Consider the following 16,666-nt stretch of genomic DNA (forward strand, 5'->3'; position numbering starts at 1 on the left):
TCGCGCGAGGGAAAAGTGCGTGTGAGACTTGGCGCCGCCGATGATTGAAATGTTGATTGACGACGGCGAAAATGACTTTATTACAATGTTACTCGTACACGCATACTTTTCGGAGAACTTGACCGTAATATTGATTAGTCTAAAGGGAATCGAAAAATATTTCTGCTATTTTTTTACTCGACTAAATTGAATTTAATTGAATAATATTTTCTTTTCATTTTTCTATCATACTATTAAAAAAATTAAATTAAGATGACAAATTGCAAAGAATATTTGGAAATGGGACAACAATGTAATGGCATTCTGAATAATCGTGCGCACCTGCATCAATGATCTCAAAATTCAACCTAAATAAATTAGATGAAAAAATTTTTTTATTATATTTGTCGTTTTCAACTTACAGTTTTCTTTTCGAATTTTTATTTTTCCCTCGAATTATAAAATAAAAAGGAAATTTTTCGTAAAAGATTAATTTTAAATTTAAATGTACTTAATTTTAGAGAAAATAATTTTTTCTTAAATCCACTCCACGAATCAAAAGTGAAAAATATAAACATAAAATAAATGTCATTTTTTTTACTGTAGATAATTCATCGAGACTGAATCTTAATCATTATGCACGATTTATTTAGAATGCTTATTACATTATTTAGAATGCTATTACGTTTTAAAACATCTTTTATAATTTTTTATTTAAATTTTTTTATTAAGATATATATATTTTTTACAAAAAACAATTTATCAATTTTTTATAAAGGTTTTACACGATGTTAAAAAATATCCTATTTTTCGATTCGCCAGATTCCTCTTAATGCATGTTATTTTGCGACGCTCATAAATACTTTATAAAAGATTGAGTGTAATTGTAGTAACGACCAGAAATAGTAATAATGCTCTACTAATTGACACTGATTTTAGTTATTTTATAGACGATGGTAAATCTGTCTGATGTATGTCATATGTTAGCTGCATTATTGTTCGGCGTTGCTCGTCACAAAAATATCACAATTATCTGAACATGTAATAATTTTTTTCTGAAGAATAGAATGCATCTCTTGGAAAAGATACCTCTAATAAAGGTTGAAATATTCACGAGACGTACTACGTAGTGCGCGTATAATATAATCGACAAGGCTCATTGACCATTCGTAAGATTTTCGTTATGTCACGATTGTTGGTGCAATTTGCTCGACGCGAAACAAGACAACAGTTTTGTCTATTCATAGTTTCCGTGCGCTTTGCCAATGTAAATTATATGCTGCAAGAACTAGTATTCATAACCTCGGGTTTAAAGCCTACCTCGATTTAAAAATATTTCGATATTATTCAAAATGTTTCTACGGATTAAGAAATTTTTGCAAATATCGCTTAACACTGGCACAATTCCCAATTTAATATATCGTTAAATATTTGTATTGCTGTATATCTCCTTCTCCTCCTTTTTCTTACACTAAACTATACGATATGTACTGATTCGTGTAAACTTCGGTCAATTTTGCATCATCCCATTTACATAAATATATACGAGGAATCCAAGTCTCTAGATTAGATCACGCACTCGGCGACATATGTTTAATTGTAAAATATTGTCGTCCTCGTGTAAAACTTTTATATAAAAAAATTGACAAATTTTACTTTTTGTAAAAAATATACATATCTTAATAAATAAAAAAAATTTAAATAAAAAATTACAAAAGATGTTTTAAAACGTAATAATAGCATTCTAAATAATGTAATAAGCATTCTAAATAAATCGTGCATATCTGCATAATGATTAAGATTCAGCCTCGATAAATTATCTACAGTAAAAAAATGACATTTATTTTATCTATAAAGATAATTGATAAGAAAAATATAAATTTTTCACTTTTGATTCGTGGAGCAGATTTAAGAAAAAATTATTTTTTTCTAAAATTAAGTACATTTGAATTTAAAATTAACCTTTTACGAAAAATTTCGTTTTTATTTTATAACTCGAGAGAAAAATAAATATTATTATAATTGTAAAAGTATTAAGAAGAGTATCATCGTTTTATTTTCTCGTAACGACAAAAAAAGACAAAATTTTCCTATATTCGGATCATATCAGAGAAAGACAGAGTGTAAGAGTAAGAAAAAGATTAATGATGTTATTCGTGTCGTTTAACGATGACTCATTCGATTCACCAAGTCTGTAAAATTTGTTTACAGTAATATGTAAACACACGATGCGATAACACGAAGCGGATTTTTCTATGCAACATGTAAAAAGTTGAAGAAATTTTTCGCGTACAGATCATTCTCTTTCGGATTCTTTCAATTTAATTTTAACAGAGAAAAATATCGCTACTAAATGTATTTATCAGAATATATCGTTTCCATTTGTATCATAATATATTAACAAATTGAATATATTGATGACATAATCATTGCAATATTGATATGATATAATGTCTATAACAATATATATTCTCTCATAATTAAAATTAATATAAAAAAGTTAAGAAGAAAAGTATTATATATCTTTTATTTATTGTACTATTTGAAAATTATTATTTTCTAAGCATTTTTATTCATTAACGATTTTCGAGAAGTACATTTTTGCCGCTACTTTCCTCTGCAAGAGCCATCTCGAATAATTATCATCGAATTACATTTTTCTCGAACGAATTATCACTCTCGTGAGAACTTGTGTAATTAGCAGCAGAAACATTCCTCGGAGTACACAAGAGTGTAGTTATTTAATAGTAATTAGTTGAGACATCTGCAGTATGTTTGGTTCAATGTTAACACATAATTATTTTTTTAACCAGAGTATAAACGATTTTTTAAAAATATATTTTTAATAAAAACTGTTTGAAACAATCTATATAATGACTTGAATGGAAATTTTTAATTATTTATTTTTTAAGTATTCTATTTTTGTTATTATTTTGTTTTTAGCTTTATGAAGCATTTTATAATAAATTCAATAATGTGCAATAAAATATCATTTTAAATAGTTGTTTATGAAATATTGCTTTTAGATTGAAAATGAAGTAAAAGAACAATTAAAAAATTTTTTTTAATTGAAATGTTTTATTAAAATAATTTTTAATAGTATTTTAAATAAAAAAATTAATAAACATGTTTTTATTAGAGATATTTCGTGTTTTTCTACTCATATCTGACACTATTTCATGAACGATCATCAAATTGAATATTATTGAATCAGTCATAAAATATTCAAAATAATGTGTAATAAAATATATTATTCCATTAAAAAATAATAAAACTAACATTAAAAATATTATGAAGAAAAAAAATAATTTAAAAAATTTCCGTTTAAATCATTATATAGATCTTTTGAAGCAAAACAATTTTTATTCGAAAATATTTTTATAACTCTATTAGTTCAAAAAAATTAATTGCGTGTTAACGCTTAAACCAAATATGTATCTGAAATATTTCCATTCTTGTTTGAAAACACATTAGCACAAATATTACATGACTAAAGGAAGATTTATGAAGCGTCTGTAATTGTTCCTCATCGTGAATGATCCAAAATCGGATTCTCTATCGAGTAATTTGTAAAATTTCGAGTCAAGTAAACACGACCGATGAAATGGATAGAAATGAACGTACTTGTGCCACGATATCTATTACGACGTCAATTATTCAATATATTGTGCGCATTATATCTTGATTTAATAATCCATACATTATCATATAAATATAGCGATCCTGTCGCCGATTGATATAATTCACTTTCTCGAACATACGAAATTGCAGTATTATCAGTTATTGCGGTTACGTGAACAGCAAGGTCAATAAGATAACACGGCATACTTATCTATATGTATGTAAGTGTATTTTTGGTCAAACACAGAAAGAAAAAGAGAAAGACGTGTAAATTTTATAATTAAAAAATCTGGTTGATAGACATCTCTAAAAATGTCATTATAGATAATAAATTCACGTACATACGTTTTATTCGTCTGATTAAAGATGGAAATTTTTGTTGAAGTATAAAATTTCGCGAAGCAGAAAAATAATCTGTCGTTTAAAAATTAAATCGAAAATATATCAGAATAATTGCATTTCTCTAAATTTCACAGATAAATATCTCTACAATTATTATTATACATAATAAATCTCATACATACATTTTATTCTTTTGATTAAAAATGGAAATCTTTGTCGAAGTATAAAGTTTCACGAAGCAGAAAAAAACCGAGTCGAAAATACGTCAGAACAATTGCGTTTCTCTAAATTTCACGATTTAAAAATTTGGCAGATATATAAACATATCTAGAATTATTATTATTATACGTAATAAACTTCGCGTACATTTTTTATGCTCCTCATTAAAAAAAGTGGAGAAATATATTTTGTTGAAATATAAAGTTTCACGGAGCGGAAAACATATGTCGGGATAATTGCGATGTATTTCTTGCTCGAGATTCGCGAGTTGCCATATTAAGCGCGTGAATAATAATCGTTGCGATTTGTCACGTCGATTATACGCGATCGTACGCACTCTCGCGCACATTCCGAGAGAATTTTAATGTTTCCGATAAATATCACGCGGTAGACACCGTGTTTCGACCTCGGCTAAAAACGACCTGTTACGCGTAGGCACCGTTTATAATCGTACAATCGTGTTGTCATTATGTCTCAAAGCGTTTCGCTTAACTCGCTAGCAGAAATAGCGATAATAGCCGAGGCAAAATATTCAAAAAATGCAGAATCGGAATCTAGTTTGACCGCAAAAACGAGATTAATTTCGACAATATAATGCGACGCAGTCTCATTATTTTTATCTTAGGCTAATTTCTGCATTCTACGGCAGAATGAACCGGTATCTCCGACTTATTCTCGAGCCACGTTACGCGAGAGAAGGCTTTCTGCGCATTTTCGCGAATCGAGAAACGGGAGGACGATTGAAGGCCACCGGCGACTGAATAGTTTGCCAGGACGCGTGGGAGGGGAGAGGGACATATCCGCACCAACACGCATCCGGAGAATATGAATTCGATTAGGATTTCCGGTTCATGAATGCTCGTCCATAAATTCGCGATCGAGCCGGAAACGTGTTTCGGAGACCTTGAACTTTGCGAAATTTACGACTCCTCGATGACAGGCGGGGTTGCGTTTTAATAAAACGATATCACTGCCGGGGCACGTTCGTCCGAGTCTTTAACCTTTGCCTCGAGAAATTAAATTGTTCGCCAAGACTTATTCTCGTATGTGTGTTTATTTGCGTCACGGAATACTACGCGAGATGCAAATTGCGCTATTCCTGTGGAATTTATGTGGAATACATCCTGTGCGAATCCGCTCTTCTGATCCAAAATCTTACATTCTTCCGGTTTACGTCACGTTTTTAATCGATGCAGGAAAATTTTTTAAATATAAATTATAAAAATAGTTGTTTCTATATATAAGACAAATTTATTTCGTTCTCTCGCATGTCACGCGTATTTTTTAATTTATGCCGATTATACTAAATGTTGTATAATTTTTATTTATTTTATAGTATAACTTATTTTTAATATATTTTCTGTTATGATTGTTTTATATCTCGGATATGTACACGCGAAAAAAATGCCTCAAAAACAAGAGGAGTATATAAGAAGATGTAAATGATATCAAACAATGCTCAATAATTCTCGAAAATAAGACGGATATGTGAGAATCTTAATTAAGCTTTACAGAGCGTGAAATTGCTTCTTCGCCGAAATTTCGAAACGCGTAATACACGATGAGTAATTGACTGATTTTATCTTATCTTTATCTGCACTAATGAAAAATATTTACGCAAATTTTGATACAAAATGTGACGGACGAGCACAATCAAGTGATGTAGTTAACGAGCAGCCAGGGATGTGGTTGCATAATATACCAAACATATACAAATGTATGTGCTATACTATGTGTAATATCTAATCGCGGTCGACGATACTTGCCGAGAAATTTATGAGTAATTGTAAGAATGATAAACTTAGAATTGTTTTTTGTGCACGAAGAAAAATGCCTATATCATGCTTTACTTTTAATACTTTAATTTTTCAATTTAATCGTAGAATTGTAGAATTTTTTGCTTTTTAAAAAAATATTATATTTTTAATGACACGTCTCCAGAAATTCATTTTTCAAACTTTTATTTTACAACGTTACATCTTCTATTTTTAACAGCCTATTTCTTCGTTAAATCAATCACACTTAATTCGAATTATACCGTATTTAATTTGCAAATTAAACTCAATTATTAAGAATAATAAAAATATTAAAAATATTGAGTAATTAAAAAATAAAATAAAAAAATCCCAACCGCGTCGCGACGCTCGCCGAAGCCAGTAATAACGCTCGCCATCTTGTTTCGATGAAAAAAGCATTCGTTTGCAAAAAGTGGACAGAAAAAAAACCCGGCACAAGCGCAACGAACGGCAACGCGCGCCGTAAAAAGGGAAAGGAGTTGGCGTGTTGTCGCGCGGCGTGCAATAAAGTCAAGGCTTTCCGCGTGGCGTAACACAGTGCGAGGTACCTACCTCGGCGCGCAGGTTGATTGCACCCTGAGAATTCCTCTCTCGTATATATAAATCTCGCGGATTCATTTTTACACGCCCGATTGTGCGCGACGCTACCTTTGACCTAAAGCCTCCGCCGTCGCGCGCTTTTTTCTCCTCCCCCTCTCCCCCCTCGCGAATCGATACCGCGCGGAGGAAACGGGAATGACGACGCGCACGGTCTCTCTTATGAGTAGCGATAAAAATAATAACGTCGCACGCGCAATTTCCCTCATCTCCATCTTCGGAAATTAATTTTCTCCGCTGATGACAGTCGCGTTTCGACAAGCCTCGAATCAGCTGATCGTCCGTTATCTGTCTTGGAAAAAAGATATATTTCGTGCGAAATCCAAGAAATTGAGATTATCAAGTTATCTTGGGGGAAATAATGAAAATTGATATGACCTTTACGAGGATAAAAAGAGGAATTTATATAAAAGTTTCTGCATTAAATCGACGCGTTATCGTCTCGCGGATATAATTTTATTTCGGGACTAATCGAGACAGAGAGAGGAAGAGAGAAGGCGACAGAAAAAAACGATCTTGGGTCAGGCGAGTTCATCGCCTCTCTTTCGCGAGTCCTTTGGCTGGTCGAAACGAATGGTTGAGAAATCATACTTGTAGTATGATTTACATACGCGTAATTAAAATAACACACCGCTCCTATTATTTCACGTCGGATATTATCCATCGTCATCCATTTAATTCATATACTTCTCGTCCATTCTGTATAAAACGTTTACAACTGATAGGGAGTTAAAAATAGGGTATGTAAAAAAAAACGGAAATCAAGCTACCTCGCTTTTGATCGAGGTGGTCCATTATCGTGTTTACTTAGCTTTCGATAAGTGAACACGATAACGGACCACCTCGAACGGAGCATCTCTGCAAGTGTTTCGATAAGAGGACGATCGCAAACAATACTCTTAATCGATCAGTAATATCTTTGCGCACTTCACTTTCCACAGCATCGTGGAAAACTTGCAGCAACTACTCTCTAAAAGTGAATCAGGGAAAATATCACTAATTTAAACAGTAAAATGAGATTTCACTGAGAATCAGTGAGTATTTTACTGATCTTCAGTGGGATTTTATCTTATATCTCACTGATTATGGTCAGTTAAAATGAAATTCACTGTAAAACCAGTAAATTTCACTATAAAATCAGTAATCGCTAGTTCGTTCGTTTACTGCTACGATCGCTATCTCTCTCGTATTTAGTTTTAGTCATAAGAAGTATATAAAGTTTACAAAGAGCAACAGATAAAGTTAGAAATATTACTTCGATTTAATTTCTGATACAATCTCAATAGAGAGGCTTCAGATATTAAATCGATCTGAGTCGGACAAATAAATGTCTGGCGACTTAATGAAAGTTATTCGTTCGTTATCTGTTTAAAATAACAAGTTCAATATGCATGTAATATATATAAATAAAATAAAATTTTTAATATAATAAATATTTAGTAAATATAAATAAAATTTTTAATTTTATATGAAATAGATAGAGAGATGAATTGTAGTTTAATATTACTGACAATAACGAAAGAAATATTACTAATACTGAGAAATATTACTGATTTAAACAGTCAAAATTATTAACTGATTCTTTCAATAAAATATCACTGATTTACAGTGCTGTACTTATAACTGCTGTAATCAGTGACTATTTACTGTTTTTCAGATAATACACTGATTCACTTTTAGAGAGTATCTATTCTAGTCCGCATGTTAATGCAGACTTGTCCGCTAATAGCGACGATCCTATTGTGAGCGCCGAGCGTAAAAAAGCTCTAGCGAGCGAGTAATCCTTTCTCCTCAGGCGATTTTCCTCTTTGTGACTCATTCATTCGCTTCTCAATAAAGGAAGAAAAGAACTCTGTATCGCTCGCGGGGAATAAAGAAAGAAGGTAAGAAAAAGGAAGCGCATATTGTCATCATTGGTGGTTTCAAACCGGTTTTTTGTGCCAACGCAGCCAAGCTACCTGCGACGCTGTTTTTGCGCCGTGAATGATTATTTAATAAAGTTTCGTCATTTTTGCTATTATCCTCTCAGCTGTTACGTCAATTCGCCCAAGAGTGCCAAACATTGCTCTACAATATCCGCGTAATCTATTGTCGAAGTATCAGTGGCTCCAGTATCTACCGACAGAATTCTTCGCATGACCTCCCCTCTCCCTCTCTCCCCTCTTCCCACGAATAGAATTGCAACAATTCGCTCGTGTACATGTCGCACGACTACAAAGTTCGCGGTCGATATATGCGCACGTGCAATCGGGAAATTCATCGGTATTCGGTACCAAGTGCGTAATTTAACCACCTCCATTTAATTAATTCCCGCGTTACGCAAACCACCGGTGTTTATCGCGACACCGCCCGGTCTTGGAGTTATATTCACGTCTGCCGAGCGTTACGATTCACGTGAATGTTGCTCCAATTATTATTCATTATGCATTATCTGGACAATCTGAAGCTTGACAATTGCACGCGCGCGAACGAAAATAAATATTCCGACACGCCACGTACCACACACATATCCACGCTCTGTTTCTCTCTCGATAACGCGTATGTCACACTGAGAAAAATCGTTTGATTGTACCAACAAGACGTATATGATTGAAGGCATTTTGGTTAAATCAAACAAGAATTTCTAGTTATCATGATAAGACTTGATTTTTTATAACTAGAACGTTTAATAGATTTTACTATAAGGATCTGGTTAATATTTTCTGGTTGAATCTATAAAATATCTTGTTACATTAACTTTTTTGCTTGCCGTTAGGCGGCGAGCCATTCTTAACTTAACTCGTATTCAACATTTGCCATGAAATGTATATAAAGAACTAGTATTAACATTAAATCCAAGGTATGTTTTTTTTCTCTTACGAGCAGTAGTGCCAGAAAGAGGGCGCTAGCTCTCTGATTGTGTGTTTGAGCTGCATCCTCTTCTTGCATCACTGTTTTATCAGTTTAATTTCTAACAAACTGAATTAAAAATAATTTATTCAATAATCTGGATTGAATTTATCCAATAATCTTGTTGGAATTCAGAATATTAAACAGACTTTTGAAATTAGATGGAAAAAATTTTAGACGACTTGGTGCTGGTGAGTTTAGTATTATTAACGAGAAAATTTGGTAAATTTAACAGGAAGAAATTAATCAGAATCATCTGGTAATTCCTACAAGAATTCTGGTTCGTCCATTTTCCAACAGACATACTGGTTGAATCTACCAGAATTCTAATTAATGCAACCAGATTTTTTCTCAGTGCACGTATTAAAAATGTATTTGCGCGCTCGGGTCGGTGATGTTTAATCGGCGGAGACGTGAAAATGTGTGTTTTGCTTCGCGGCTGGCTGGAATATCGACGCGAAGATCGGAGCCAAAGGCTGTCGGCGCGATTTTACGACGCGTGAAATAAAAAAAAAAAAATCTCTCTCGCTGCGTCTGCCGAATATTTCTCCCGTCTCCCCTCTTCCTCTTTATCGCCGCCGTCTCGCGATTAAATAAGTCCGCCGCGATTCTTGCTAGAGCGTATTTTCGACGCGCGAGAAAGTCGGAAGGTCGCCGGGTTCTTAAAACTCGAGGGGAAGACGAAGGGGGAGAAGGGGGGGGGGGGGGCGAGAGGTTGCCTGGAAGGGAAGGATCGAAGGGGAGGAAAGGACGCGAGAGGGAGAAGCGTTTTTCTTTTTCGCTCGTGGCCAAACTCGTAAAGAATTCTCTTCGATGTGTTTATCTTTCCCGGTCACGCGCGCAGAAAGTTACGTCTAATTTCGAATTCGTTAACGCAATTCGTATTAATCTGCCCGAGAAGGCGGGGGATATAACTTTGATGAAGGTACGACCGGATACTTTCCAAATACACGCTTTTCCCCTCCACCTGTCCCTTAATATGTAGTCCGAAGAATGTAAATTGACTACTTATTCACATCGACTTGTAAAAGAAGGTCATCAAGGAAGGATCATGCGATTCGTTCTTGAAAAAATTTAGATACTCGATGATACATTCAAACTTCGTTAACACACTATTGTAAGAAATGTTGTTTTCTCCTCAACCGATGTTTCCTCTTGCGCTTATTATTAGACTCGTTATTATCTCGCCAAATGCGTCTTGTTTGTAAGCGCTCTAATCGTCCTTACAAAGGCATTCTTTATTGCCTTTATAGCTTGCTGCGAAACGAATGTTGTTTCCGTCGAGCGTCTTCATCGATGTCGACGATTCGCACAAATCGCCATAGTTCCTTTCAAGAGTGTGAATCATCTCCCGGGTAAATATTGCCTTATACTCGGATCGTACGCGGATGATCACAGGTACAAGCGTGAATTGAGGGAGACAAATAAACGGCTACCTGCGAGATTCCTTCATCGGACGAATCATCTCGGATCGTATACGGATGATCACAGGTACAAGCGTGAATTGAGGGAGACAAATAAACGGCTACCTGCGAGATTCCTTCGTCGGACGAATCATTAGGCCTGTACGAATGCGTGTCGAAATACGTGGCCGAGAAACACCGGCCTGGTGCTCGCTCGTTTTGCCGGCCGGCCGGCCGGCGTGTCTCGGCTCCCCTCGGTTACGTAACCCCCTCTCGTCGCGTTGCGATCGTTCTCCTTTAAGCTCATCCGCGACTCGTGTTCGTTCCACATGATGCGCAAAAAATCCACGGCTTCGTCCGAAATTCATCCCGACCCGCGTCCGCGGGTATCCGGTCTTTGAGAAAAAAAAAAAATAAAAAAAGAAAAACGCGCGTGTCTGCAAAAACTTTTGCAGAAATACTTGCACCTGTGATACACAAGTGGGGTGACATCTGCGCAGTATCGCCCGAGAATTGTATTCTTCAAGTCGCACACAAGAATCGAAAAAGAAATGCGCATACTTAATTTTTTTTTTTATAAATTTTATTAATCAGATATCAATCGTTACATTGGCTTTAATTTATCTATCGTGCAATCTCGATATCGAGCGATATCTCTTTAGGAAAAGACCATTCAATTTTATCTTTGATACGTTTTAATCAATGGATATATCAGTTGAATGGCTAGTTCGATAAAATTATTTCAAACAGCTGAGTAAAATGCCAAACGTGTGTGAGCGGAGATGATTTAAAAGGAGGTGATATTTATTCGAATGAATAAAAAATTGAGGAATAAATTTGAGTGTTGAGACGCATAATCGTCGCAATATTTGTGAGTCACAGGAATAGCGCGATAAACGCGCTTCCTTGTTAAAATGAATGGGAGTTTAGCTCTTTAACTGTTGCGGGTTGAAACGAGCGATTATTATTTAGCATCGTTGTAATCGGCGTAATCGGCGCGAATTTATAACGACGATCATTTCAGTCGGGAATTGTATTTTACGCCGCACTTTTAGGATTCGCACTCGCTCCGCTATTTATGAAATACATCGATCATTTACGCGCACGTGCGTTAATCTCGAGAACGATTACCTTTATCGCGGTAAATGTGTCTTATTAAAGTACATTGGAACGCGAAGAGGCGAGCGGATAAGCGCCCGAGATAAAACGTGTCTTATGAAATAACGAACGCTTATTTCGCGATGCTCTACGCAGTTTGAAAAATGAAATCACCTCGATTAGATTCGCATTAATTAAACTCGAGTGCTGTTTCAAGCTTATCACAGTCGAAAATATCGTCACCGTAAAAAAAAAAAGAATCGCATATAATTATGATAATTTACATCGAGCTCTGTTTTTGGAGTAGTTGATTTTTCAACGAATGTGTTAATGATTCCTCATTTTTCTAATCTTTCGCCTGAGAGGAATAATTTCCAATATTTTACTTGACACATGTGCTCTTTATTTTTATAAAAAAGAAATTTGCGCGGGAAAAGAAGGCTGTAATTTCGATAAGCGTAATTTCCGGTTGAGCCGAGAGAGCAGCTTCATTCATTCGCGCTCGATCGAGATGTCTGAAAAAGAAAGTAACGTGAAGGAATGTCGCGTCCATGTTGCCGGGTCTGCTGCCGATTTTGACCGGACACGTTCACGAGGACTCGTGCCACGTGCAGAAACCGGTTCGCGTGATTATTATTAGGGACGACGAGAGAAAGAATCGTCTCGATCAGAGAGAGGCAGTCTTTTAAATTTTCAGTCGCCGATGAGACTTTTCTCACGTATGATTTTTCTAAATCTGTCCAAGCGAGACGTTATCTCGTATAAACAAGGTCATCGGATTCATGACGGCCCTTTCAACGCGCGTATATATTTTTTAGCTAAGAGATACATGTTGAGTTTTTGGTCGATATTGTCGTTGTATAGGAAATATATTTAATTTTTAATATTTATTTATGTAGTTGTCATTATTTATTTATATTTGTTAATTATTAATATTATTATATTCTGCAAAAAAAATTTATTTATCTATTTATTTTGTTAAATTTGTTATTTAGTTATTTATTCGGCGGCAAACGGTTATCGGTTGTTGAATAAATAACTAAATAAATAATAATTTTAGTAAGCGCTAAATTTAACAAAGCTTGTCGCAGAACAAGCAAAATTTTATACAAATAAATTTGTAAAAAATATCGCACATCATAGGGAAAAGAGATTGCATACACACACATGTATGTAATATTTAATTAATTAAGCAATTAAAATTGTAATAAAAACATGAAGAAAGGAAGAATTGACAAAAATATCGGATTTAAAAAACATTATTTTTATAACATTATTTTTATAACATATTATTACGCGCGATTCTGCTAATAAACGATAAAATTTTGATCCCGTCAAACAGTTTTAATTCTCCAATAATGAAATTTATTTACATATTATGACTATATAAATGAATATATTTGTCATCAAACACACAATCGAACTTTAAATGAAAGAACTTTTTTGCAGATTATTAAAAACGATATTTTTTATCATCAATTTATAATTAGCGGATGTTGACGATAAAGCAACATCATCATCAATTTACGATTAACGGATATTAATGATAGCAATAAAGAAAAGTCATCGCGTGCAACATCGCAAAAGATCAAAATAACAGAAAAAAATAATACTCACTCGAGATCCAGAAGATAAGTTTCTCTACCAGAAAATTCCTCGATTGTTAGTCGATCATTTCCGATGTGAATGCAAACGGGATTACGCAACTTTGCTGGCGCGACCGACGAATATCCTCAAAGTCGATAGTAAATATTCCAAAGGCGAAACGGGAGAGAGAGAGAGAGAGAGAGAGACGGAGAGAGAGAGACGGAGAGAGCCGACGTCGTTTCCCCTCTCTTCCTCGACCTTGAAAACGGACGTCCGAAACGTCAACGAGGCCAAACATTCAAACTATCGCGATGCGCGTTTTCGTTCCTGCTTCTTTCTCCCCCTTCCTCTTTCTCTCGCGAATTAATCGGTCGCCTGATATTTTTTAGATAACATGACGCAAACGCTAATCTCACGTTGCGTAAACGCGCCGGCGATATCCGCGCTGGCGCTTAACGCGATAGCGCGCAACTATTTTTATTCGCATTCGCGAGCGCGAGTAAATCGAACGAGCGACTTATCTCCGCTCGCGCCATGTTAGACGTATTAGATCTGTCATGTGTTGGCACACTGTCGCGTGTTTACGCGAGCAAGTGCGCGCGCGCGCGCGCGCGCTGCGTGCCTCGGGACGATAAGCGAAATTCGGTGAACTAACAACAGTGCGTCGTTGTACGACCGCTCTTGTTGACCAACAAGGGATTACGTAACGACGCGAGACGCTTCTTCTGGGCGTGCGCGAGAAAAAAAATCCCTTTGCAAAAATAGATGGTCGACAATCTTCACCGCGCGTATCTCTATTTTTTTGTATTAATAAAATTCATCCCGCATATTTATTTATCTTTGTAAGGTTGTATTGTGTCTGCGCAAAGTGACTGTATTGAAAATATTTATATTTATATTTTTCAGCTGGAAATAAATAGAATATGTATGTACAAGTAAGGCAATTGAATAACAACGTATTTTTAATTTAATAATACGTTTTAATTAGTGAAAAAATCAAGATTAATAAAGCAATTGTTTGAATAATATAATAAGTATATAAAGCAAATGGAAAATTTATTTCTATAAAAAATCATATTAAATTTAATCAGATTAAATCATAGAAGAAAATAATTGCGAATACAATTTAACTTGTTTGCTGTCATTTCCAATTTTTCCAATATCCTCGAGGAAGGATAAAATTGTCGAAATCTTGAAACTTTCAAAGATGTATAACTTTAATTATTTACAAAAAAAAAACAGAGAGATACAATCTTGAGAGATCAGCGATTCTATCGTTGTGTGGGTGTGTACGTCATCGTACAGCTGTCATTGAACTTGAGAAAACGCGCGTAACGAATCGAATGGACTCGAGGAATGTTCCTCGAAGAACGAGATGGAGAGAGAGGAGCGAATATTTACAACCGGTAGTTTTCTTCCGGAAACGAAAGCCAGAAGTGGCGGCACAAACGGAGATTGCGGCGTAGCAAGAAGAAAGGGAAGGAGACGAGAGAGAAAAAAAGCGCCTGGGTTATTGAATCGCTGATAGCGATTGTGCAATGGGACGTATGCGGCGCTCGCTTAAATAAATTGGCGCGATCGTATCTTACCTTGTCAACAAATCGCGCGTTCGATAAGACCACATTGTATACTACTCCGTTTGTCGCATGCAATCGTAGATGCGAATGGCGGATAGCGTACTTTTACGAACGAACCCGCGGCTAACTTCACGCAGCTCGAGCAAGTTTACCAAACCATCCGGTGACAATCGTCAAAAACATCGAACCTTAGAAATTTCGAAATTTGTTTACATCGTAATCGAACGATATCAGAATATTGCAGTAATATTGCGGCAATATTGCAATGTTACAATATCAATAATATCGCTGCAATATTCCGTATTGTATGGGATTACGCGATCGAGATAATTAAAAATCGCGCGAGTGCAAAATGTTTTCCAAATACGTCCTCGCGTGCTTATCGATTCGTATATTTACCTGTCGCGTAAAAACGGTCGCTAGAGAAAAACCCTAGGAGCTAACTAACGTTCGATCTTTATACGTGTATTATTTCGGATTCGACGCGCGACCGTCGTCTCCCTCCATCCGAGACGTCTCGCTCTCTCGGTGTTCTCGGTTGTTCTACCACGTTCCACGTGCCCCCCACCAGGGGGGATCGCGCGTTCGCTCCCCCCACCACGCCGCCGCGCGATACGTGTCGATCACGGCGTACGTGACCGGAGAGGCGGCTGCGCGCGCATCCGCGCTGCCGAAAACGCAGCCGGCATCCGCCGTCCTTATCTCGATTCGGCGGCCGAAAACACCGGCGACGAGAAACAAGGGCGAGAACGTCGAGCGCGAGAAGGCCGTCCGCGCGGCAGCGAAGGCGATCGTCTTTCCCTTTTCAGATGCCGCCGCGAATATACGCGTACATGGTACATACACGGCGTTATTACGCGCAAAATGGCGCGGTCGAAGCCGGCGAGAGAGTCAGCGACTCTCACTCGCTTATCGGATAATTTTAGCGAGAGATAAAATTGAGATCCGACCTGTCAGATTTATCTCGGCAGGTGCGAAGCTAGTCTTATCGTCTCTGGAAACTTATCGATGTAAAAGGGTGACGTTGATCGGAATTCGTGACGAATTTGTCGGGCCAAGGGGCCAATCGGTTACCCCCACTCCCATAAGACACCTGCCGGACAAATCTTGTAATCGGCGTATTTTACACGTATCGATAAGTCGAGAGGCAACAAACAATGTTCGGCAAACTCGTCACGAAATTATTAAAAAATAAAACAGAAAAAATATTACAATCGGGTGACAAGGGGGACGATTTCGAGCGGCGGAAATAAAGATATTCCGAGAGCCGAGAATCGCGAGTAACGCAGGCTGGGGCAGCAAAATCGCAATCTTCGAATTTACGTCGCATCGTCGGGGCTCAACAAGCGTCACGGTTTGCATCATTCCATGCATCATTCCGGAGCCGCGATCTGAGAGCCACGTTGCCTACGTGACTCGCAGGGCGTCGACGGAGCCTCGTGATTCGCGGGTCGACGGTGGCGAGAGAGAAGCCGAGGCGCGCTTTCGCGGACGCGGCGCGGTGCGGCGAGAGGGGGAAGTGGGGAGCGGGGAGGGGGGGGCCTCGGAGTGTTAGTAA

The 16,666-nt window shown here is 36.6% G+C and overlaps 1 long non-coding RNA gene across 3 annotated transcripts in view; it reads right to left on the minus strand.

Moving 5' to 3' along the window:
- LOC145973032 (uncharacterized) overlaps window positions 1–15,663 on the minus strand; it is a 28,864-nt gene extending 13,201 nt beyond the window's left edge. The window contains exons 1-3 of one of the 3 annotated variants that reach the window (XR_014439334.1): window positions 15,508–15,663; window positions 15,121–15,296; window positions 13,562–13,789 (exon numbers count right to left, since the gene is read on the minus strand). This is a non-coding gene — a long non-coding RNA (uncharacterized LOC145973032). Of the gene's footprint in view, window positions 1–13,561; window positions 14,505–15,120; window positions 15,297–15,507 lie in introns of those variants that run through there. The other 2 variants (XR_014439335.1, XR_014439333.1) reach the window with 2 other exon arrangements.
- Window positions 15,664–16,666: the final 1,003 nt, after the last annotated feature.

This window comes from Camponotus vicinus, unplaced genomic scaffold (genome assembly GCF_025532165.1).
Source record: "Camponotus vicinus isolate PSW18456_S1 unplaced genomic scaffold, iyCamVici1.0 SCAF_6, whole genome shotgun sequence".
Lineage (NCBI taxonomy): Eukaryota > Metazoa > Arthropoda > Insecta > Hymenoptera > Formicidae > Camponotus > Camponotus vicinus.